This window comes from Mesoplodon densirostris, chromosome 19 (assembly GCF_025265405.1).
Source record: "Mesoplodon densirostris isolate mMesDen1 chromosome 19, mMesDen1 primary haplotype, whole genome shotgun sequence".
Taxonomy (NCBI): Eukaryota; Metazoa; Chordata; class Mammalia; order Artiodactyla; family Ziphiidae; genus Mesoplodon; species Mesoplodon densirostris.
The window spans coordinates 52,007,386-52,030,048 of NC_082679.1; the positions used below are offsets into that span (position 1 = coordinate 52,007,386).

Here is a 22,663-nt window from a genome sequence, read left to right on the forward strand (position 1 = left end):
TTTTTTTTTTCTTTTGGAAGTTTGAATATATAATCACATCACATTCTGTCTTGGACTGCAAGGTTTCTGCTGAGATATTCAGTGATAGTCTTGTGGGAGTTCTCTTATAAGTGCCAAGCTTCCTTCTCTTGCTACTTACAAGATTTGCTCTTTTTTTATTTTTATTTTTTGCAGTTTTATTATAATGTGTCTTGGAGAAGATCTCTTTGGGTTGAATTTGTTTGGGGACCTCTGAGCTTCATGATCTTGATGTCTAAATCTCTCCCCAGATATGGGAAATTTTTATTCATTATTTCTTTAAATAAGCTTTTTGCCCCTATCTCCCTCTCTTCTCATTCTGGGACTTCCATAATGCATAGATGATGATGATGATGGTGATTTTGGTGCCCCTTAACTCTCTTAGGGTTTCTTCATTTCCTTTCATTATTTTTTCTTTCTACTCTTCTGACTGGATCATTTAAAATAATCTGTCTTCAAGCTCACTGATTATTTTTTTCTTCCACTTGATCGAGTCTGCTGTTGAAGCTCTTTATTGAATTCTTCAGTGCAGTTGTTGAATTCTTCACCTCCAAAGTTTCTGTTTGGTTTTTTTTTTTTTTTTTTTTTTGCGGTTCGCGGGCCTCTCACTGTTGTGGCCTCTCCCACTGCGGAGCACAGGCTCCGGACGTGCAGGCTCAGCGGCCATGGCTCACGGGCCTAGCCGCTCCATGGCATGTGGGATCTTCCCAGACCGGGGCACGAACCCATGTCCCCTGCATCGGCAGGTGGACTCTCAACCACTGAGCCACCAGGGAAGCCCTGTTTGGTTTTTATTTATATATTCTATCTCTTTGTTGAAATTCTCGTTTTGCTCTTATATTATTTTCCCAATTTCATTAAGATGTGTGTCCATAGTCTCTTGTAGCAGTCTGACCATCTTTAGAACAATTATTTTGAATTCTTTTTTGGGTAATCTGTGGATCTCTATTTCTTTGGGGTCAATTACTGGAAGTTTACTGTGTTGCTTTGGTGGTGTCATGTTTCCCTGATTCTCCATAATCCCTGTAGCCTTGTGTAGGCATCTGCACATTTGAAGGATCAGTCACCTCTTCCAAACTTTATGGACTGACTTTGGTAAGGAAAGACCTTCACCTTTGGGTGGTGGCATACTGGAGCATTTTGTGATTCTAAGTCTAGTGGTGTGGGGCACCAAGTGTGAGGGTGTGTTGTGGTTCTGGGTCCAGGAGTACATGGTGTCTTGTTAGCTCAGGCGGCTGGGGTCCACAACATTGACAATTGCATGATCCTTGGAAAGAGCTGCAGGGGTCCACAGTGGCTGCAAGGGCTCCTGGTCCTCAGTGGTGCCTCTAGGTCCAGTGGCTAGGGACCAGGGCACTTGGTAGTGGTGGTTGGAGTCAGGGTATACACATACTTGGTTGTGGGGGCAGCTGCAGGTGCCTGCATGGTGCCAGGGGCTGGCTGCAGACACCTGTGCAGTGGCAAAGGCCAGAGCCAGCAGCAGGGGCCAGGGCCAACTGCTGTGGCTGCACGAACAGCTGTGGAGACCCTGGCTGTTGGTATGTACTCGTTTGACTAAAGGGGCAAGCCTTAGGTGAGTGCAAGGCAGTGGAGGCTTGTGATAGGAGCTGGGGCAGCCAGCTTGCAGGCATACACTTGCAGGGGCTTGCTTCAGGCCCATGTAGCAGTACAGGCCAGTGACAGGAATCAGGGCCATCTCTGGGTCCACAAGCTGCTGAGGGGGCCTTGGCTGTCTCTGTGTACTCTTGTGGCTGCAGTAACTGGCCATGGGTGCATGCACAGCAATGGGGATCAGTTTTGGGGACCTAGGCTGCAGAGACTGGTAGCCAGTGTGGACCCTGGGCTTTGGTGGGGAGGAACTTGTGCAGATGGTGTCTTTGAACATGAAAACCTGTGAGGTGAAAATCTCAGCAGCAAAATCTCTGCTGAGGGGGCCTGCAGTGAGTATGCTTACTGTTGGTTTCCTCAGCAGCAAAAGCTGTTAGGGTTCTCTGCGAGCAGTCTGCTGGGATCTGCAATGAGACCTTCAGTGATAAAAGCTAGAGAGGCAGTCTACAGCGTCCACAAGGGCTGTTGTGGTCCTCAGCAGTGAAGACTTCTGTGGTCCTCTGCAGAGCCGGCTGCTGGGAGCCACATTTGCTCGTGCTTCAGGACTGGTACTGGTAGCTCCTGCCCTTCTCTGTTCCTAGCCATCTCTAGGTGTCTCAGCCTTGCTGGTCTCTGGGCAGGGTGACACTGAAGTGGGTTCTTCGTGCAGTGCTCCGAAAGGCTGGGGAAGCTGGTTGCCCACCCCACTTTCCTTTCACTGATGAGGGAAACTTCAGGCTGAGGAGTTTCCTCTTATAGCACTGAGCAGTGCCAGCCTGGGGGATGGGATGATACAGACAAAATGAAACTATTCTTCCTACCCTTTTTTTGTGGTTATTTTCAGTTTTTTGGCTCCATTGTGTTGCTGAAGCTTCTTAAGTGGACTCCTGAGCTCTCCCAGAGCTAATTTCATTCATGGATAGGTGTCTAATTGTTATTTTTTGTGTGTAGGGGGGGTCTCCTACTCCACCGTCTTGATGATGTCACTCTTGTCCGGTCCTTTAAAAATGTCACACTATTGTCTTTTAGGTGCATGGTTTCTAACAAGATGGCTGTTATAATTGTTACATTATTTCTCTTTAGTAATGTGTCTTTTTTTCCCCTTTGCCTTCAAGATTTTCTCTTTGTTCTGTGTTTTCAGAGGTTGAATTTGATATGTCTCCATCTTGCTTAGGTATTTATCTTGGTTGGTGGTTTAGATCTGTGGTTTGATATATGCCATTAATTTTGTAAATTCTTAGCAATTATCCCTTCAGCTATTTATTTTATCACAGTCTCTGTCTTTTTTTCCTTCTGGAATTCTAATTGAACATCTATTAGATCATTTGTTGTTGTCTTACAGTTCCTGGATGCTATATTCTGTTTTTATTTTTAAATATTTTTTTCCTTGTTGTTCAGTTTGTATGTTTATCAAGTTCACTGATTCTTCCCTTAGCTTTGTTAAGTCTACTAATGAGCTTCTCAGTAACAGTCTTGATCTCTATTACTGTGGGGTTTTTTATCTAGCCTCTCCATTTTTTTTTTCTTATAGTTTCTCTCTCTCTGCTGAAATTCCTCATTTGACAATGAGTGTTGTCTAATTTTTCCACTGGAGCCTTTGACGTATTTTTCATAGTTATTTTAAATTCCCTATCTGATAGCACCAATTTCTGTGTCATATATGAGTCTGGTTCTGTTGATTGTTTTGTCTCTTGGCATTGTGGGTTCTTTCTCTTGATCTTTTTGTACACCACATTACTGGTAATTTTTTTTTTTTTAATAGGGGAGATAGAGAAGAAGGATCTGGGCAGGGCTCCATGCCCTTCCTGCAGCAGCTGCTCTCCCACTCCCCTAAGCCTGTACCATGAGGAGTGCTTTCTCAGGACTCTTGCCATCATTTTTTGTGAGTATCCGGAATCTGCAGAGAGAGAGGCCGGTGAGTGGTGTGAAGTCCCCTTTATCTTCAGCCTTTAGAGCTCCATACTCTGTCACCAGCCAGTACTCAGCCTTCACCAATTTCTTAACAATTCTAGGTGAATTCTTCTTACCAGTGTTCAAGTGCCCCAAGTAAACAAGTGCTTGCATTTCATGTCTCCCTGTAGGCATTTGTCTCTCAGATTTGGGGCTAGTTGGCATTTCTTCAGCTTCAGCTCTGTGATGGATCCAGGAAAAGTCATTAACTAGCAGTTTGTTCAACTTTTTTTTTTGTATTATAAGGTCTTTTCCAGCTCTCAATAGCCAAGCAGAAACCCAAAACCCAAAACCCGATCCTTCTTTTTACCCCCCAATATCTCTACTGGTAGGATGACTCTTTGTCCTGATTTACACCAATATAATTATTAATAGCATCCCCCTTACATTCAAGAGTTTCTTCATTTGGATGATAAATTGTATGATCAGCCTGTCCTTGAAAATATTACATAATGAGGTTTCACTAGGAACATAAGTTTGGATGGATTTATTTTGGATAAAAATCAAATACTGAAGGTAATTTTGGTAATATTCAAAAGGACATGGGGAGAAAAGGTGTAAATGAAAGACATCAACCAAATCCAATGTGTAGACTTTGTTTGGATCCTGTTTCAATCCAAAACAATTTTTTTTTTCAACAATCAGGGACATTTGAACATGGGCTTAGGTATTAGAAGATGTTAAAAAATTATTGTTATTTGGTTAAGTATTACAATGGTATAGTTATGTTTTTAAAAAGTCTTATTTGTTATAGATAAATTCTGATGTATTTGGAGGTAAAATGATATGATAGTGGGAATTTATTTTAAAATGCTCAAAAACAAAAATAAAGGTGAAGGGTGAGAGAAATGTGGTAGATAAAAATGAGAATGACAAAATATTGATAATTACTGAAGCTAAGTGATAGGTAATTATTTTATTATCTCATCTTTATTTTTTTGTCAATTTCCATAATAAAAACTTTAAAAAAGAGAGACAGGAATATAATCAGGAATCTATTTCTTTAAAAAAAAAAAAGGTAATTATCCTAAAATTTAAAGTGCTAAAGGTGAAATTTTCTTGTGGCAGATCAGAGGTCAGGCAGCCCTGCCTAAAATTTCACTTGAAAACTTCCTGTGCTTCAGTGATTATTTAGCAAACCAGATAATCTGTGATATGACAGGTACAGGGAGAAAAATAAGAGGTGAAATGCCATGGTTTCAATGTAGTTCAGTCCTGCAGACCCACACTGGACCAGGAGGAGGGAATGAACCTTGCAGATGTCTTATTAATCCTGGTTCAATTCAGTGTCTATTTTGTGCAACCTTACCTTAAGGATACGCTCTGCTATTCTTCCCTTTATCCAGGTTCTCACTGTCCCTCCATTCTCTCCTGTTTTCATAATTTGGAGAGACAAATGCCTCGGGAAGTGGGTAGCAAGGTTATAAACTCTAAGGGGCCAAGGACTGTTCACTGTTTTAAACAGTGAATGGTATACCTAGTACCATTACTGGCACATGAAAGACATTAAATAAATATTGGATGAAGAAATGAATGAATAAATTCACATTTGCTGCTTGCCACATGGAAGGGACCTACTAAATATTGTATTTGTTCAATTGAATTGTGAGTGACAGAACTGAAAAGAGAATTTTAGAGTTTTATGTGCATTTAGTGCTGGACCTCTTCAAGTGTTCAAAAGATGTCCAGATGAACAGAGTTAGCCAATGTGATGTCTGTGAACAGGCAGGGGAAATCAAATGAAGTGCAGCTTCCTTTAAAATAAAAAGAACATTATGCAGTTGCATGTAGGCCACCCTTCTTTCAAATGTATTTATGGAAATGATTAGGAGAGGACAGTGATTCTCTCCTCCCCTCTAAAAATCCTTAGCTATAGTTCTGCCAAGAAATCAGGAGATTGTAATATCCTGTCCACGAAAAGTTGGTATGACAGGTACCCTTAAATAAACAGGTGTAATTAATCATGGTGCTGTTTGTTTTGATGAGCATGCAAGAGTGACAAGTTAATAAATCTCCAGCTCATACAGGGGAGGTGGCTATGAGGAGATGCTGTGGTTTAATTTACATCTTTGGAAGGCACTGAAGATTTAATAATCTCCCTGTCTCATATATCAAACTAATACCCCTGAGGTAGAAAAGCAAAACATTTTAAACTGTTAATCTGAGAAGCAATAAAATCTTGTCTCAGATCACAAATAAATTGAGTTTCTGGTGTTCTCAGTGGACCCCTAGTATGTGTGATTTATTCAGATTCCAAAGCCACTCAGGACCCCTGAGAACCTTGGCTGCAAAACCATGCAAACGGGGAACACCATGGGAATTGCCAATCCAATCAGAAGGTCTAGACTGAGGGCAGTGACTGATTTTACCTTAGATCTACCCAATAATTTATTTCACTTTCTATGTCGACTACAAATAGATTATGGAATACAAGTGTATGTGAATTTGAGATTCAGTTCTAAACAATTGCTTTTAGTTTTTGCTTTGGTTTAGTTCTGCTTATGTTAATACTTGTTCTTAAAAGATCAAAAGCTGTTTTAAAGTTTTTACCAAGTGTAGGATTTTAACCTGGCTTGAGAAACTGGGATACAGAAAGGGGAAAAAATCCTTCATGGCACGATGAGCCACTTGTGAAATCTAAACTGTGTTCAGTCTTCCAGCTCTTTGTTTCTTAAGGAGCTAAGCTATGGGGTGTATTGAATTTATTAATTTGGAAAACTGTCTCCTTATTGATACTAATAGAGAAGATATCATTTTCCTTGTTTAAAGAATGGAATGGTCTCAGAGAAAGAGGAAGGTAGAATTATGTGCATTTGCTGTATGTACAAGTGTATTCATTGCTCTAATTTGCTATGAAATAATTTTTATAATGGAATTAGATTATAAAGTATGATTTCTGTTCGTCTTTTTACTAATGCTGCTTATAATTTCAACTAAATCATTGCGATGTTTAATGTACTGTTATAGGAAGTAGAACATAAAAATACCCAATTCCCCCCATCCTTCTACCTTCCTTCAGCCCTGTGGCTCACAGCTGTAAATTAAGGTTGCATTTTGTCATGTCTTCCAAGGGCACGCCGACTGGCATAGAATGAGATTCATGCTTCAACTAGCATATCCATTCAACTTAGCAATTAGGAAAACACATAATATCACCCCAGATATACTTCGGCTGCTTCTGCCTGCCTCTCTTTGAGGAAGGCTATATTCTCCTGGTCAGGAGTTCAGGTTGGGCCAGGTGGGAGAAGCCTTAGAGGAAAATCTCTTCCTCCTTCGTATTCACCTAGCAAACATCCATTGACTCCCTTAGGTCATGGAGATGTAAGGACAAACAAGGACAGAGGCAAAGAGCACTGTATCAGTTCCCTATTGCTACTGTAACAAATTACCACAAATGTAGTGACTTAAACCACACAAATCTATTATCTTCCTGCTCTGAAGGTCAGAAATCTAAAATCAAGGTATTGGCAGGTCTGTGTCCTTCTGGAGGCTCTAGGGGGAAGTCTGTTTCCTCGCCTTTTCCAGCTTCTAGAGGCTGCCTGCATTCCTTGGTTCATGGCTCCTACCTCGAATCACTTCAACTCCTGCTTCTGCTGTGACATCTCCTACTATTCAACATATCTCCTACTCCCTCTTATAAGGATTCTTGTGATAACATTGAGCCCAGGATAGTCCGGCATCATCTCCTCACCTTAAAACCCTTAATTTAATCACATCTGCAAAGTTGTATTTTCCATATAAGGGGTTCCAGGAATTAGGATGTGAACGTCTTTAGAGGCAGCATTATTCTGCAAGAATTTGGCATTGGACAGCTCTGCTACTCTCTGACTTAGTTTGACTATTAAGTAAGTTTCTTCACCTCTCTGAATCTCCAGCTTCTTATCTGAGAAATGGAGTAAGTAATACCCATCTTATAGGCTTGTGTGAAGATCAGATGCCTGAAAATAATTAGCATTGTGTCTGACACATATTACTAGTTCAACGAATGGGAAGTTAATGGATTATTGGTTTTACTATTCAGTGATGAAAGGCCCAGTCTCACCTCTTTGAGGACTTGTAAGTCTAGTGGAGAAGACAAACACCTAAACAAATCATTATAAGTCAGTGTGAGGCAGTGTTACATGGGCTATATTTGTCTCAGGCCACAAGGTCCTCCATGCATGATTTCAGTCGTTCGTTTGTAGATGATTACCTAACATGAGTTTTGAGGTGAAGAAAGGCAAAACATAAAAGGTCGTCTGAAGCTATGACTGACGTGGAATGTCAGGTCCTGGAAGGTTGTGTATTTTTTTTTTGATGATCTCATGTTTTTTTCCTAAGAAAAAACTATTTCCTGCTCTTGAGATATTATGTTAACTTCCTTGGACTTAGGGTATATGCTGTTTAACAAGTTAGGGCCTTGGATGGCTCAGACTACATCATGTGGTAAAAGGAGAGACCATAGTGTAGGTCTGTAAAGGAAAGTTGAAAGTCTTCTTGCTCCTCTCTCCTCTTGCTACTGACTTTCACACCTTCCCTCCCCCACGGGGAAAGAGTGCTGATCTGTTTGGAAATGTCCCAGGATTGTAGCTGGGCCATGTTTGCTGGTGACTAGAGTCCCTGTATATGAAAAAGTCCGCATTCTGAGTGGGTACCATTCTTGTGTCTCTCCCATCATTGTGGCTTGAGTGCTGAGGACCAGGGTTCACTCTTTTCCTTCTGTGTATCAACTGGCCTGAGCACGTGTGCTCTCCCTCTTCTGTCTGTCTTGTTTCCTAATTCTGCCCTCATTTTACCTGACCCTTCAGCAGCAGGTGATGCAGACTCTTCATTTGGCTTCTAGAATACCACTTTCTTGTTCTACCTCATGTCCACTCCTCTTCTGTCATCCCGGTTGGGTCTTTCTCATTTCCCTGACTTAATATTCAAATTTACCAAAGCTCATTCCCAAGACCTCTTATCTTTTCTGTCTCTATTTATCCCATTCATATGGATTTAAATACCATCTATATATTTATGGTGCTGGCATTAGTTTTCCCTTGCTGTTGTAACAAATTACCACAAACTTAGTGGCTTAAACCAACACTAATTTATTATTTCACAGCTTTTTAGGTTAGAAGTTTGACACAGTCTCACTGGGCTACAATAGCCTGTCAGCAGGGCTGTATTCGTTTCTGGAATCTCTAAGGGAGAATTCGTTTCTTCATCTTTTCCAGCTTCTAGAGGCCTCCTACATTCCTTAGCAACATCATATCTCCCTGAACTTTCTTCCTTCATCAACTCTCTCTCACCACAGCTGAGAAGAATTCTCTGATTTTAAGGTCCCATCTGATAAGATTAGGCTCACTCATATAATCCAGGATAATCTCCCCACCTCAAGGTCCATACCCTTAATCACATCTGCAAAGTTTTTTGCCATGTAAGGTAATATATTCACAGGTTCTGAAGACTAGGTCATGGACACCCTTGGGAGAACATTGTTCTGCCTACCACAATGCCCAAATATATGTCTCCAGCCTAGACCATTCTCCTTAACTCTAGGACCATATATTCAATCACCTACTTGACATCTCTGTTTGGATGTTTAATAGACATCTCAAACCTAATTTGTCCAAAACTGAGTCCCTGGGCAACATACATATGCATATACTATATGTACATACATACATATATATGCACATATATATGTATATATATAATTTGCAGTTAAACTTGAGCTTGGTGTGGAATCTCAGGCCTCTATATCCAATGTCTAGAGTTCATGCAATCCAAAAGCTCCCTGCTAGAGTAAACTTGTATTCCAAGCCCCATTTTATAAGACCCAGAGAGGTTTTGACCATGTCTGGAGGAGAAGACTCATCTCTTGACCTTCAGTTTGATGCATGGAATACATCGTATCCCAAAGATAGAACTGATAATTTGAGACGTCATAATGTATTCTTGGCTGTGGCTCAGCTTTTTGTGACATTAAAAGATTATTTAGGACGAAGTGCAAAACCTATCCTTTGTAATCCTGTCTGTGAACCGTCACTGGTATGACAGGAGGGGTCAATACAGACATAAGGACTTCCTTTCCTCACTGATAGGGGAGCTGGCCTCTGGCTCCCACAGCTGTTCCCTGCTGGAACGGTCATAGTTCCTAGTTGCCCTTTGACATTCTGAGCAGCTGAAATAGCAAGCAATTTAGTGCAAAATAATTCATCAATTAATCTCTTTGTTGTTGAACATTTCAGATGCTTGTGCCTTAGTTCATACTATAAATGAGGTGGGATGTGGCATGACTCTTGATTGTCACAAATCTCCCAACGTATGCTTGTCCCACCTGTCCCACCAGTGACCCGTGGGGACTTCAGAGCCCAGAGAAGAATAGGAACAGTGTTAGGAGGTGGTGAGACAGGTAGCCTGTGGGTTATACACAACTCCCTCAACATTAGCAGTGACTCCACCCTTTGTCTCCCACCCCAGGAAGCATATTAGGATGCCACTGAGTGAGAGGGCTAACTTTGGGGCCTCTTTAACTGTGACTAAACGTACATTATGTGAAAAATTTAATACTTGAAACATGGGTGACAAACTAGTTTCAGGATATCAGGGTTCAGAGCTACTGCTCTCTTGGAATACTTTTAATAAATAAAAGAAATGTAAAGCAATGTCTACTCACTTCAGCAGAATTGTCCAGAGGCCTAACTTTTGCCAAAGCTGAAAAATCCCTTGGAAATCTTCAGCTTCACACTTAATTACCACCTCCTTTGGCTGTTTCTCTTTTACTGCTTTTCTCTCCTCCCCCTGTGATTTTCCCTTCTTGTTGCCAAACACACGTTCTCTTCCAGACACCATCTGTTTTCAGAATATATTTGCATTTTCTTTTTCCTTCCCAAAGTAGCCCTACTTTGGGGCCTATGTTTTCCCCTCAATGGAGTGCTTCCACTATGTTACCCCATGCCTTGGTGGGAAGGAAAGCTGTGGCTTGCCGAATTGAAATATAACCAGGAACCCAACAGAGACATTCTTCTGGACTTGGAAATATGCACCCACCCTCTTAAGGACCTCAGGGTACAGGGATTGGTTTATGGTATGTCTTTAAGATAGCTTTCATTTGTTATAAAACTTCAAAGAATTCCGAAGTATCAAAAGGAGAAAGTGAAAGTAATTCTCTCCAGTTCCTGCCATTCACATTCCTCAGAGGGCCATGAACTCCTCAGCCACACTCAGTGACCCTGTGACTGCTCTCAACAGTGCGGCCCATGTCCTTCTAGTCTCTTTTGTTATGTGTGTATCAAAATGTGTAATATGAATACATAGACATGTAAAACAAGTTGGATTATACTGTACACATTGTCTGCAACTTGCTTGCTATTATTTTACATAAATATGGGCATCTTTTCATGTCAGTACACATATATTTTCTCATTACATTTAACAACTAGTATTCCACTGTATGAATGTACCATGATTTATTTACCCAACCCATTACTGATATATATTATTTCTAATATCTTATTATTATTACTAGAGCCTAACACATTAATCGTTACGCTTGTGCAGCTATATTCTGTAGGATAGTTGGAATTGCTGCATCAAAGGGTATGTATATTTTGAATGTTGATAAGGGTAAAAGATATGTTTAAAAGGGTTATGCATTTTAAACATGGGTAGATACCATCCTAAACTTTATATGTAATCACTAACAGAAGCACAGCATTTTCTTCCTTCAGTTATCAGAGATTATGAGATAAATGATACTAGTTTGTAGCATGTAAAGCATCTTACAAAGTATTTTTTTTCCTATGTTTTATTTATGATTTGTAACTTTTCATGTCTTACATTTATGTCTTTAATCTATTTTGAGTTTATTTTTATTTTTATTTTTTTTTTATTTTTTTGCTTTATAACAAATTAAATCAGTTATACATATACATATGTTCCCATATCCCCTCCCTTTTGCGTCTCCCTCCCACCCTCCCTATCCCACCCCTCCAGGCGGTCACAAAGCACCGAGCTGATCTCCCTGTGCTATGCGGCTGCTTCCCACTAGCTATCTACCTTACGTTTGGTAGATACAAAGTATTTTTATTCAACTTATTTAACACTCACAGATATTCTATAGGGAGATAATGTTATCTCCAATTTACAGGTGAAGAAACAGAGGCTCATCAAAATTAAGTGATTTGCCTAAGACAGTACACTTGGGTGGCAGATCTGAGCCCGAGTCCATCTTTTATCTCCAAGCCTGAAATTCTTTGTCCTACAGCACTGCTGGCTTCTCATGGAGGAGCACCAAACCTTCTGCTGTGGTGGATTGACTGAGCATAGGTGCACGGGGAGAGGGAGTGTGGAGGGAATATTGGTCAGCTAACCCCTGAGGCGTACCCGTGGACATACAGACATTTCTCTCTCTGCCATCACTTCCTTGGTGATGTTATTTGGTCAAAGCTTTTAAATACCTCGCTGTATGTCAGCGAGTCCTAAACTTATATTTCCAATCTAGAACTTTCTCCTTAACATATCCTATATGGAACTCTTGATCTTTCCTCCTAAACTTGCTCTATCTACAGCCATCTCAATTGGCTACTACCTCATCCTTTTAGTTCTTCAGACCCAAATTCTTTCTTTTTTTTTTTTAATTGAAGTATAGTTAATTTACAATGTTGTGTTAGTTTCTGGTGCACAGCAAAGTGATTCAATTGTACATATATATACTCTATTTCATATTCTTTTCCATTATAGTTTATTACAAGATACTGAATATAGTTCCCTATGCTATACAGTAGGACCTTGTTACTTATCTATTTAATATATAGTAGTTTGTGTCCTTTAATCCTAAACTCCTAATTTATCCCTCCCCCGCTTTCCCCTTTGGCAACCATAAATTTGTTTTTTATGTCTGTGAGTTTGTTTCTGTTTTGTAAATAAGTTCATTTGTATCATATTTTAGAACCCACGTATAAGTGATATCATACGATTTTTGTCTTTCTCTCTCTGACTTAACTTCATTTAATATGATAACCTCTGGGTTCATCCGGTTTGCTACAAACGTTCAGGCCCAAATTCTTGATTCCTTTCATTCTCTCATACCCCTCATTCTCAGAGAATAGAACCAAGGCCAGACTGCCAGTTCCTACCAGGTTTGTAATTAAAATCCAGGCATGCCTTGCTTTAAAACACACCTAGATTATATTGCTTTATTCTAATCCCATTAGCCTGAAGTGTAGTTCTGATTTGACTCTTGGAATTTGTACTGTAGTTTAGGAGTCCATGGACTGAGTAAATGCTTAGATATGAGATCACGTTCTTAATAAATTATTTCTCCTGGTTTCTAAGACTACAAAAATTGAAAATCTGAGTTAAACTTATTGAAAACATAATTAATCTTAGCTCAGGGCCCAGATTTTTGAAAACAAACAATTCCTTCCTAGGTTAGTTCTTCCACATTTCATGCATACATGTTGGGGGAAGAAAAATGGGGATGAGAGGAGTCCCAGAGAGAAGCCTCTTGCTCTGCTGCTTATTCTCTCCCTCGCAAAAGTACAGGATCAGAATGAAGGTCTTCCAATGGAAAGGCAGCTGATTTGGGGGGTTTAAGCAGGAGCTGAGGCAAAGCTGTGGATCTTTCTCCATGCACAAAGGAATGCAAACTCTTAAGTAAACCATGGTGAAAAACTTAAATTACTGATCAGAAAGGGGATTTAGCTTGTCAGGAGATTTGATTTTAATTTTAGTGTACACTTTCGGTATTTGTGTTTCTGTGTATATGTTTTTGTATAAGAAGAAGTCATACTTAGAGAACAAAAGCTGAACACTATATGTGCTATTTTAGTTATAATTTAGTTGTCAACTGGGACCTCCCTGGCCTTAGGAAATTTTGGTAAACTTAATTCAAATCCTCAATTTTCCAGCCTGATTAGAGTTTGCTTGGGACAGAGGGGGTTCCTGGAATGCGAGCTTTCCAATGCTAACATTGGAAAAATCCTACACAAATCACAAGTTGGTTACTCTGAGCTTGACTGAGTCCAGAGCCCTTGCTTAATTTTTTCTGCCTCCTTGTTGTGACTCCTCTATTCAGGCTTTCTCAATTCTACCCTGGGAGAACCTGCATCCAAATCTCAGTTCCTTCATGGATTTCCACAAAAGATTCACTTGGCACCATGCATTTAAAGAAGTAAGCACCTTTCCTGAAGACTTAAAGGGTCAAATATTACACGGAGCGGCCTTTAACCATGTCTTTAGCATTTTAGCATCCGTCTCTTTCTTTCTATTCTCTTCAACAAAGCAGCAAATTTGTTCTCTTGTCTTTTTTTTTTTTTTTTTTCTTTTTGCGGTATGCGGGCCTCTCACTGTTGTGGCCTCTCCTGTTGCAGAGCACAGGCTCCGGACGCGCAGGCCCAGCGGCCATGGCTCACGGGCCCAGCCGCTCCGCGGCATATGGGATCCCCTCAGACCGGGGCATGAACCCGTATCCCCTGCATCGGCAGGCGGACTCTCAACCACTGCGCCACTAGGGAGGCCCTGTTCTCTTGTCTTATCCAGAGTATTTCTGACTCTCAAGGTCCTTGGTGGCAGGGGTCCCACATTTTATTTCGTAGGGTACACCAAGAAATTTTTTCAAGAAAGGTGGGTCTCATCTAAGAGGAAGTCTTTACCCAGCTACTTAGGGAATAAAATTGTGTCCATTACATTATATAATGAAGAATATTTTATACAAACATGGGCAAAAATTTTTGACCTGATTTGGGATTATAAAGCTGCCTTCCTTTTTTCCTCTTTCCTAAGATCTTGTAAGATGCAACTCTACCCCCAATTATACAATGCCATTTTTTTTCTCCTCTCCTGGAGCTTACCAGGAAGGACTAAACTGAGGATAGAGCTTAACTGTCTTCTTGTTTTAGGGACATCATGGAATTTTCCTCAGAGGTATGTGGCTTTATGCATTAACAAACCCCTCAGGATACTGGCTATTCGAGGGGGAATTGACTGTGCATCTTAAAAATCAAGTGATGCATCTTTCCTAAAGGAAGGCATTAAAGATTCAATTCTGGCTTGGACCAGATGCAGTAATAATGAGGAAGCTGTCAAAACCATTCATCAGGAAGGGTCTAGAGGGAAGTGAGGTCAGATGGATGAGATTCTGGGTGGTCTAGAGCCTCTGAGTGAGGATTGTTTTGCTCTTCTTGGAGATTACATACCTGAGCAGGGATGGGAACCTGTTTGGGGTGGAGGTCAGAAGTCTCGCCTGGTTTCTAGTTCCTCTTATTCAGTATGTCTGGACTGTGGGAGAGTCACGGAGTGTTATTAATAGGGAAATTAACCAAGAGAAGTGGGAGACATGGGGAAGGGCACACATGGGAGATACAAAAGGTGGGTCAAGAGAGTATAAAATGTCTAGAAACTTCTAGAAGTCTCTGTCCAGGTCCCTATTTGAAAAGTTGTGCTTTGGTGACCAGAGAAGAAGAAGAATAATAGTAGTAGTAGTAGTTGCATACTTACTATATGCTAGACATGGTGTTTAATGCACACACAGAAAGGTGTTCAACCAGGGAAATGCAAATTGACACTACAATGTGATAGTGCTACAAATCCACTAGAATATCTAAAATGAAAATGTCAGAAAATACCAAATGTCGGTGAGGACGTGGAGCAACTGAACTCTCATACACTGCTAGCAGGGATTTAAATTGGAACAACCACTTTGGAAAGCTGATTGGCACAATCTGCTAAAACTGATACCCTCTGACCCAGAAATTCCACTTGACCCAGAATTGTATACATAGTTGCACCAAAAGACATGTACAAGAATTTTCATAGCAGCACTACTTACAATAGCCCCCAAATGGAAACAACTGAAATCTCCATCAAGAGTAGAATGGATAAATAAATCATAGAATATTTGCAAAATGGTCTAGTACACGGCAGTGAGAATGAATGAACTCTATGTGTAGCACTATGTATGAATCTCATTTGCACCTCACAGTAACTCTGTGAGGTAGTTATTGTTATTACTTCCATTTTACAGGTGAGAAAACTGAGCACAGAGAGGGTAAGTTATTGCCTAAGACCACACAACTAGGAAGAGGAGTAGCTGGGATTCAAACCCTGGCAGTTGAATTCCAACCCTTAACTACTATGTACCACTACCCCTAACCTCTAGCTGTACAAGCAGCAGGTACTTTGTGTGTGTGCTGCTTTAGTGTAACACACCCAGAGGCACAGGGTGAAGCTGGTACAGGTGGGCCCTGCAAGAGGCATCTACCAGCTAACTTTAATTACCATGTGCCAGGCTGTGCTTCACCTAGAGTATAATGTTTAATGTTTAATCCTCACAACAGCCTTCATAGTGGGTACTCTTATTGGGTCCATTTTTACAAATGGGGAAACAGGTATGGAGAGGTAAACCAATTGACTAAGGTCATATCGCTGGTATGTGGTGGAGCCAGGATGCCAAGCCAAGTCTGTGTGCTACAGAGTCTGTGCCCTTCACCATCCCACCACGTGCCTCTCTTCAGCAACAACCAGGAAAGCAAAGCTGCAGGGCCTACATCCTAACAGGAACTGCTGCTCCTGGTTACAGAGCTTGAGTTCTTTGAGCTATATCAACTGACGAAAACAATGAGAATTTGTGACCAAACCCTGAGGTTTCATGAGGCCATTTGACTTTTAAGCAAAGTATCTGCCATAGGTTATTTTCATCCACCTTCAAGGGAAAAAGAAGCCTGCATTTCCATGGCTTTGACCACATCTTCCTGGAAACAAAAAAGATGCATAGAAATCTCTGCAGCTTTTGAAGTTATGCCAAAGTGCTCCCAGGCAGGCATTGAGCATGGCCCCCTTTTAACAGCCAGAGCTGAGAGGACTTGTACTGGGGAGAAAGGAAGCGTTACTTAGCAGATGGGTGCGTGTGGAATTCCTTGGTGAATTCTGAAACAGGCACGGGCCTGCACCCCACGGTTCTCTAACGAGAGGAGGCCTGAACACTGGCAACCTCTAGCCAAGAAACAGATGGGGCTTCCCTGGTGGCGCAGTGGTTGAGAGTCCTCCTGCCGATGCAGGGGACATGGGTTCGTGCCCCGATCCCGGAAGATCCCACATGCCGCGGAGTGGCTGGGCCCGCGAGCCATGGCCGCTGAGCCTGCGTGTCCAGAGCCTGTGCTCCGCAACGGGAGAGGCCACGGCAGTGAGAGGCCCGTGTACAGCAAAAAAAAAAAACAGATGCCAGGCCTTCCTGAATTGCCAAAAGCAGAAGACATTGGGGACTCAGGTTCTTTTGCTTGAATGTGTTGATGGAAGAGTGAGAAGGTAGGAGAGTTGGGGCATTTTTTATATTTCTTCCTGAGTGTAGAGTTTCATCATCTCCAGCTGGAATCATTACAGTAGCTTCTTACCTGGTCTCCCTAACTCTAGCCTTTCTCCTCCCTGATTGACCTTCCTCACAGCCCGCAGGTAGTAAGTCCATACCTGAAACTCTGGCTGCCACTTCCCCAAGTACACTGTGCAGTTGAATGTTGCCATGTCTTTGCAAATGCTGAATCCTCCCACTTAACATGGCATGAGCCTACTTATCTTTTTTTATTTGGCCGTGCTGTGCGCCATGTGGGATCTTAGTTCTCCAACCAGGGATCAAACCCACATGCCCTGCATGGGAAGTGTGGCATCTTAACCACTGGACCACCAGGGAAGTCTGAACCTACTTATCTCTGAAGCCCCAGTTCAAAGCTCAGTCTTTGATATGGCCCTCCCTGACCACCTTCCTAGATAAAAGGAAGTCACTGTTAACTCCTTAGCCACTCCCAAAATGATTTTTTTTTTTTTTTTTTTTTGCATTTTAACACATAACATCTCTGCTCTAACCATGTACTGTAGTCATTTGCCATCCTGTCTCTAGTGTAGACTGTGGGCGTCTTATGGGCAGGAGCTGTGGTGTATTCCTCCCCATATCCCTAGCACCTCACAGTACACAGCTTGTCTAAGTACTGAGTAAACATTTGTTGGATGAAATCCGAAAGCACAGAGCTTTGAGGTATGTGATCATAGTGTTTACAGCCCTGACGCAGTCACTGGAAAACAAAATGCTCTTCTCAGGTCAGCGTTCCCCTCTGCTGTCACATTGCTATCGCACCCACATGTGCCCCTTCTTAATTTCAACATAAGTACCAGAAACTCTAGGTTTTAAGGGTAGGCAATGAGTTGCTTTCCTCCATGTCAATTTTCTCATTCAGGTGGGTGGTGGGGAGGTGACAGAGTTAGCAGGGATGAGGTCTAATGTATTGGAGTACTTGTGGGTGGGGAACAAGAACTTATTAGTTCCCTGTGCCCCCAGCTACCATGATGGGTTAGCAGATATCAAAAGCTTTAATAAGGGACTTCCCTGGTGGTGCAGTGGTTGGGAGTCCGCCTGCCAGTGCAGGGGACACAGGTTCAAGCCCTGGGCCGGGAGGATCCCGCATGCCGTGTTGCAACTAAGCCCATGAGCCACAACTACTGAGCCTGCGCTCTAGAGCCCATGTGCCACAACTACTGAGCCCACGTGCCACAACAACTGAGACCTGTGTGCCTAGAGCCTGTGCTCCACAACAAGAGAAGCCACTGCAATGAGAAGCCCAAACAGCACAACGAAGAGTAGCCCCTGCTCGCCACAACTAGAGAAAGCCTGCGTGCAGCAAGGAAGACCCAATGCAGCCATAAATAAATAAATTAATTAATTTGAAAAGAAAAGCTTTAATAAGCAAACTTTAAAAAAACAGATTGTATTTTTTAGAACAGTTAACTAAAGTGTATCACTTACTCAGATTTTCTTAGTTTTTTTTTTTGCGGTACGCGGGCCTCTCACTGTTGTGGCCTCTCCCTTTGCGGAGCACAGGCTCTGGACACGCAGGCTCAGCGGCCATGGCTCATAGGCCCAGCCGCTCCGCGGCATGTGGGATCTTCCAGGACCAGGGCACGAACCTGTGTCCCCCGCATCGGCAGGCGGACTCTCAACCACTGTGCCACGAGGGAAGCCCAGATTTTCTTAGTTTTCACGTAATGTCATTTTCTGTTTCAACATGCTACCCAGGATAACACATTACATTTAGTAATCCTGTTTATGTGGGCTTCTCTCTGTTGTGACAGTTTCTCAGACTTTGTTTTGGATGACCTTGACAACTTTGAGAAGCACTGGTCATGTGTATTGTAGTATGTCCCTCTATTGGAATTTGATGTTTTTTCTCATGTTAGACTGGGGTTATGGGTTTTGGGGAGGAAGATCACAGAGGTAAAGTGTCATTTTCATCATGTCATGTCAATAGTATAAGCAAACTTTAAAAAATGTGAGCATATAATTACCCTTCCCTGTCCTCAAACTTGTGTTCCCTTCTGTATTTCCTATCTCGATTAATGGCATCATCACACACACAGTCATGCAGACTAGAAACTGCATCTACTCTTTCTTCTCCATCCTCCATCCGACTAGCCATCAGTTACTAAGGTGCTTCTGCCCCCGTAGCTCTGTGCTTTCCCCCTTCTCTCATTCACACTGTCTCTGGTTTATTCTGTGCTGTTTTTTCCGCAAGGTATAACCATTGTTCTCTAACTAGTCTCCCTGATTACATTTCCTTTCCTCTCCACTTCATTATTCCTGTTACTGTCAGTTAGCTGTTGGTTTACGTCAGCTCCATCTTCAGAAATCTCAGAATGGTTCCTCACACCCAATAATGTTTAAATTTCTAGATGTGGAATTCAAGGCTCTTCTGGTGCTAGCGCCAAATGACCTTGTTTGCCATAGTAAATATTAGTTCCCTTACTCTATATTTATTGGTTTTGGGGAATTAATTTATCTCAAAAATAAATGGGTGTTTTCTTAAGGTAATTTTTCCCCCAGAAGAGTAAATGAAATGATGTGAGCATGTGTGTGGGGTGTGTGTGTGTGTGTGTGCTCACGTGCACATGAGTGATGTGTACACCTCACTGGGGATGTGTACCTCTCCCAGTCATGGCTTTATCTGGGAAAAAGAGCTACCCATGGCTTAAAGTCTGGTATGAATAGGACCAGTCCACTTGCTGCATAGTTTCTATCAAGTTAGAAAAGATGAGAGGGGAAAAGAAGGTGAGGAGAAAATAAAATACACTTTTCCAGAAGTGTGTGTAGGTGTTTAACAAAGCATCCACTCATTTTCCTTTTTTTAGTGGCTTAAAACAGCAGCATCTATTACCTCACAGTTTCTGTGGGGCAGGAATCCCAGCTCCCCTGGCTCAGAGTTTCTCACAGGCTGCAATCAAGGTATTAGCTTCTTCACTCATTGTTTTGCACTTCAATCACAAACACTTTCTAAAATTCACTGGCTAAAACCTCAAGTACTTCAAACTTTAATGCAGAGAGCTTTTGTCATACTCCGGGAATAGCATTTAAATGTAAATTGAATTCCTTCTTGCCTAGGAGAGCCAGTTGTCCATGTCACAAGATGTGAAATGAGTCTATTGTGCTTGTTTGTATAATATGGCTGTCCTAAATTTTAATGAGCAAAAGAAATTGGCTTTCAAATTCCATCTGCGAATTATTCATATAAGTCCACAGTCTTCATTATTAAAGTTTAAGTGCACAAGCAATTTGTGAAGTCTCTTGGGCAGCCTGGTGAGGAATGCGTAAGGCAATCTAGACCAGGGACCATTTTCGTGCCCAACACTAGACAAAGAGAAGGGCTAACAGAGGTGCGGAAACAAGAGTGGGGAGAGCAGGAACCACGGGTCCGAGAGTGCTCACAAGCAAGACTTTGGATAAGTCATTGGCTTAATAAGTCAGGCAGCCCAATGCTCTCTTTGCATAGTTACGCATATTGAACTGTTAACAGCTCAGTGAAGCTGTGTTATGGGGAAAAGGCAGAGACTGTGCAGATATCGTCACCACTGATGTGGAAATTTTTTATCTCCTGAGCTCCTAAATAATGAAATTGTTTTCCTGAGAGTGGAACAAGAACTGTTATTTTGGGATGGGAAACATCCGCAGCTCATCTGATAAGAGCTGCAACTGGTGTTTTTGCACTCTCTGGAAATCCCATTTATCCACAGTATAGAGTGCTTCAATGTCACATGACTTTGATAACTCTGTGTGTTGCCAGCTGCAGAGGTAAAGGCAGTTTATTAAGGGTTTAGGTGGTAAGGTGCAGACACTGGCAGACCAAGACAGTTGGTGAGGAATAGGAAGAACACATGGACAGAACACATCATATAATTCCACTCTATCCATGTGGACTTCGACTTTATGTCCTCATCTTCATTTTGGCTCTCAAGAAATACACACACACACACATACACACACAGCAGTATCCACCCATGTATGTATCAGCCATGTTCCTCTGCTAGGTTCCCAATTTTGTCCTCATTAGTAGAATAGCTAAGAATATTTTGAAGTACTCCTTTTTGGTGTATTATCCATGGCACAACTACCTTTATTAGTGCAAGTGGGCAATATTTGATTGTATAAATAGCCGTGTTGCTACTACTCCATTTTAATTTTTATTTCTCCTTTTTTTTTTTCTGTCTCTGTCGGGGATTATTTTCTTAAATTCTAGCATAATTTTAGATTTTACCTTGTTGTTCATTCGCCACCAAAAGTTGTTGCCCTCAGTTTTCAAAGTCATAACCATCTCTAGAGGGTCAGCAGCTAGGACCAAATCATATTGGGGTCATCCTTGGCTGCCATTAACCCCTCTGATATGTCCATCTGCTTTTCTAATGAGGCCTGGGGCTGAGGACTCTCTGAAGCCTCAGAGTTGGTCTAATGAGAAGACAAGGGCAATGGGGTACTTTCAAATTGGACTTGCTTGTTTTCTCCTAACATTCAGCCTGGACAGCTAATGAAAGACCACTGGCTCAGTGTCTGCTTCCTGCTGACCCCCTTCCCACGTCATTATCATGGAGGTTGTACCCTTTTATGTTTAGTCTAGCCGAAAAATGAACAACTGAGAATTTTCCTCTCTTATCCCTAGTACCTGACACAGTTGATACAGTCTTGAATATATAGGTGTTTGAGAAATCTGTGCTTAAATGAATGAATGGATGAGTTCTTATATATTCCTCTCCATTTCTGTAACAGGATATAATTATCAGAGCAAAATTATTATAGGGACTCAAATCAAACCTTTCTTTCTTCTCTTCTAGGTCATCTGGGCATTTCACAGATCCTTCCTCATTTTGCCAGAAAAGAGAGTATGAGATTTGTTGCAACCCTTTCCCTCTAAAATCAAAGTTATAGCCCATCTCCATTTTCTCCGGTATGTAGTTCTGGCTCTGTTGCTTTCAATTCTTTTGTTCCAAGTATCTAAGACTAAGTTTTATCTCAGAATTTGTCATCTTCACCGTGGTGAAGCCCTGACGAGCTGTTTATGGGGATGTTGTGGCCCCCATATGGAAGCCTCACCCCTCCTTTTCCTCTGCTCTCTAGGGCTCTTGCTCATTCACAGCAGCATCACCAGTGCCTGGCATGGAGTACATACTCATGAATAGCTGTGAATATGTTAAATGGATAGATGATGGGGTTGTGAGCTTTCAGTGGCCCCCCAGTGACTGGCATGATCTGTTCCAGGGTGAAGATTCAATACAATATTTGATGAATCCATCAGAGGCATATTAATAAGTGAATCAGAATTTTACCGGTTCTTCAATGGCCACTTTAGTTCAACCTCTCCTGAAGCTTTACTCACAACTGCAGCCAATGATGGTCTTGCCCTTCTTAACCACCCTTGTATTCGTTGAATGTAATAATGTAGGTTATTACAGTGCTATTTTGTGATGTCTTACACATTACTATTTGCATGTCTATGTGCCTTCTCTCCCAGTGACTTTATAGTATCATTTTCTAGAGTGCATGGATAGTTCAGTTTTCTTCCTCTAGCATGGTTGATGTAACTCGGTGGATGTATCATTGAGAGTTGCATCTGTTTGTCTTCTACCTCACAAACAGACACATTCGCTCTTTGTGGTACTGCTACACCTTTGGGCCCTACAAACACAGGGATTCTATTATGTGAGATTTTCATCAAAAAAAAGGAGAAAAAAACATAGTGCATCTATAATTGTATAACTGCATTATCAAGTATTTCCCTAATAGGAGATGATTTTTACTTTGCCGGGATATTGACAAGAACCAGATCCTCTGCCAACA

At 41.6% G+C, this 22,663-nt stretch overlaps 1 protein-coding gene across 1 annotated transcript in view; it reads left to right on the forward strand.

Annotated features, from left to right (window-relative positions):
- The window catches only part of HYDIN (HYDIN axonemal central pair apparatus protein), a 445,256-nt gene that overhangs the window by 18,850 nt on the left and 403,743 nt on the right, over positions 1-22,663 (forward strand). The window contains exon 2 of the mRNA XM_060083501.1: positions 3,368-3,487. The gene's annotated coding sequence lies outside the window, so the exon portion shown is untranslated. The remainder of the gene's footprint in view (positions 1-3,367; positions 3,488-22,663) is intronic.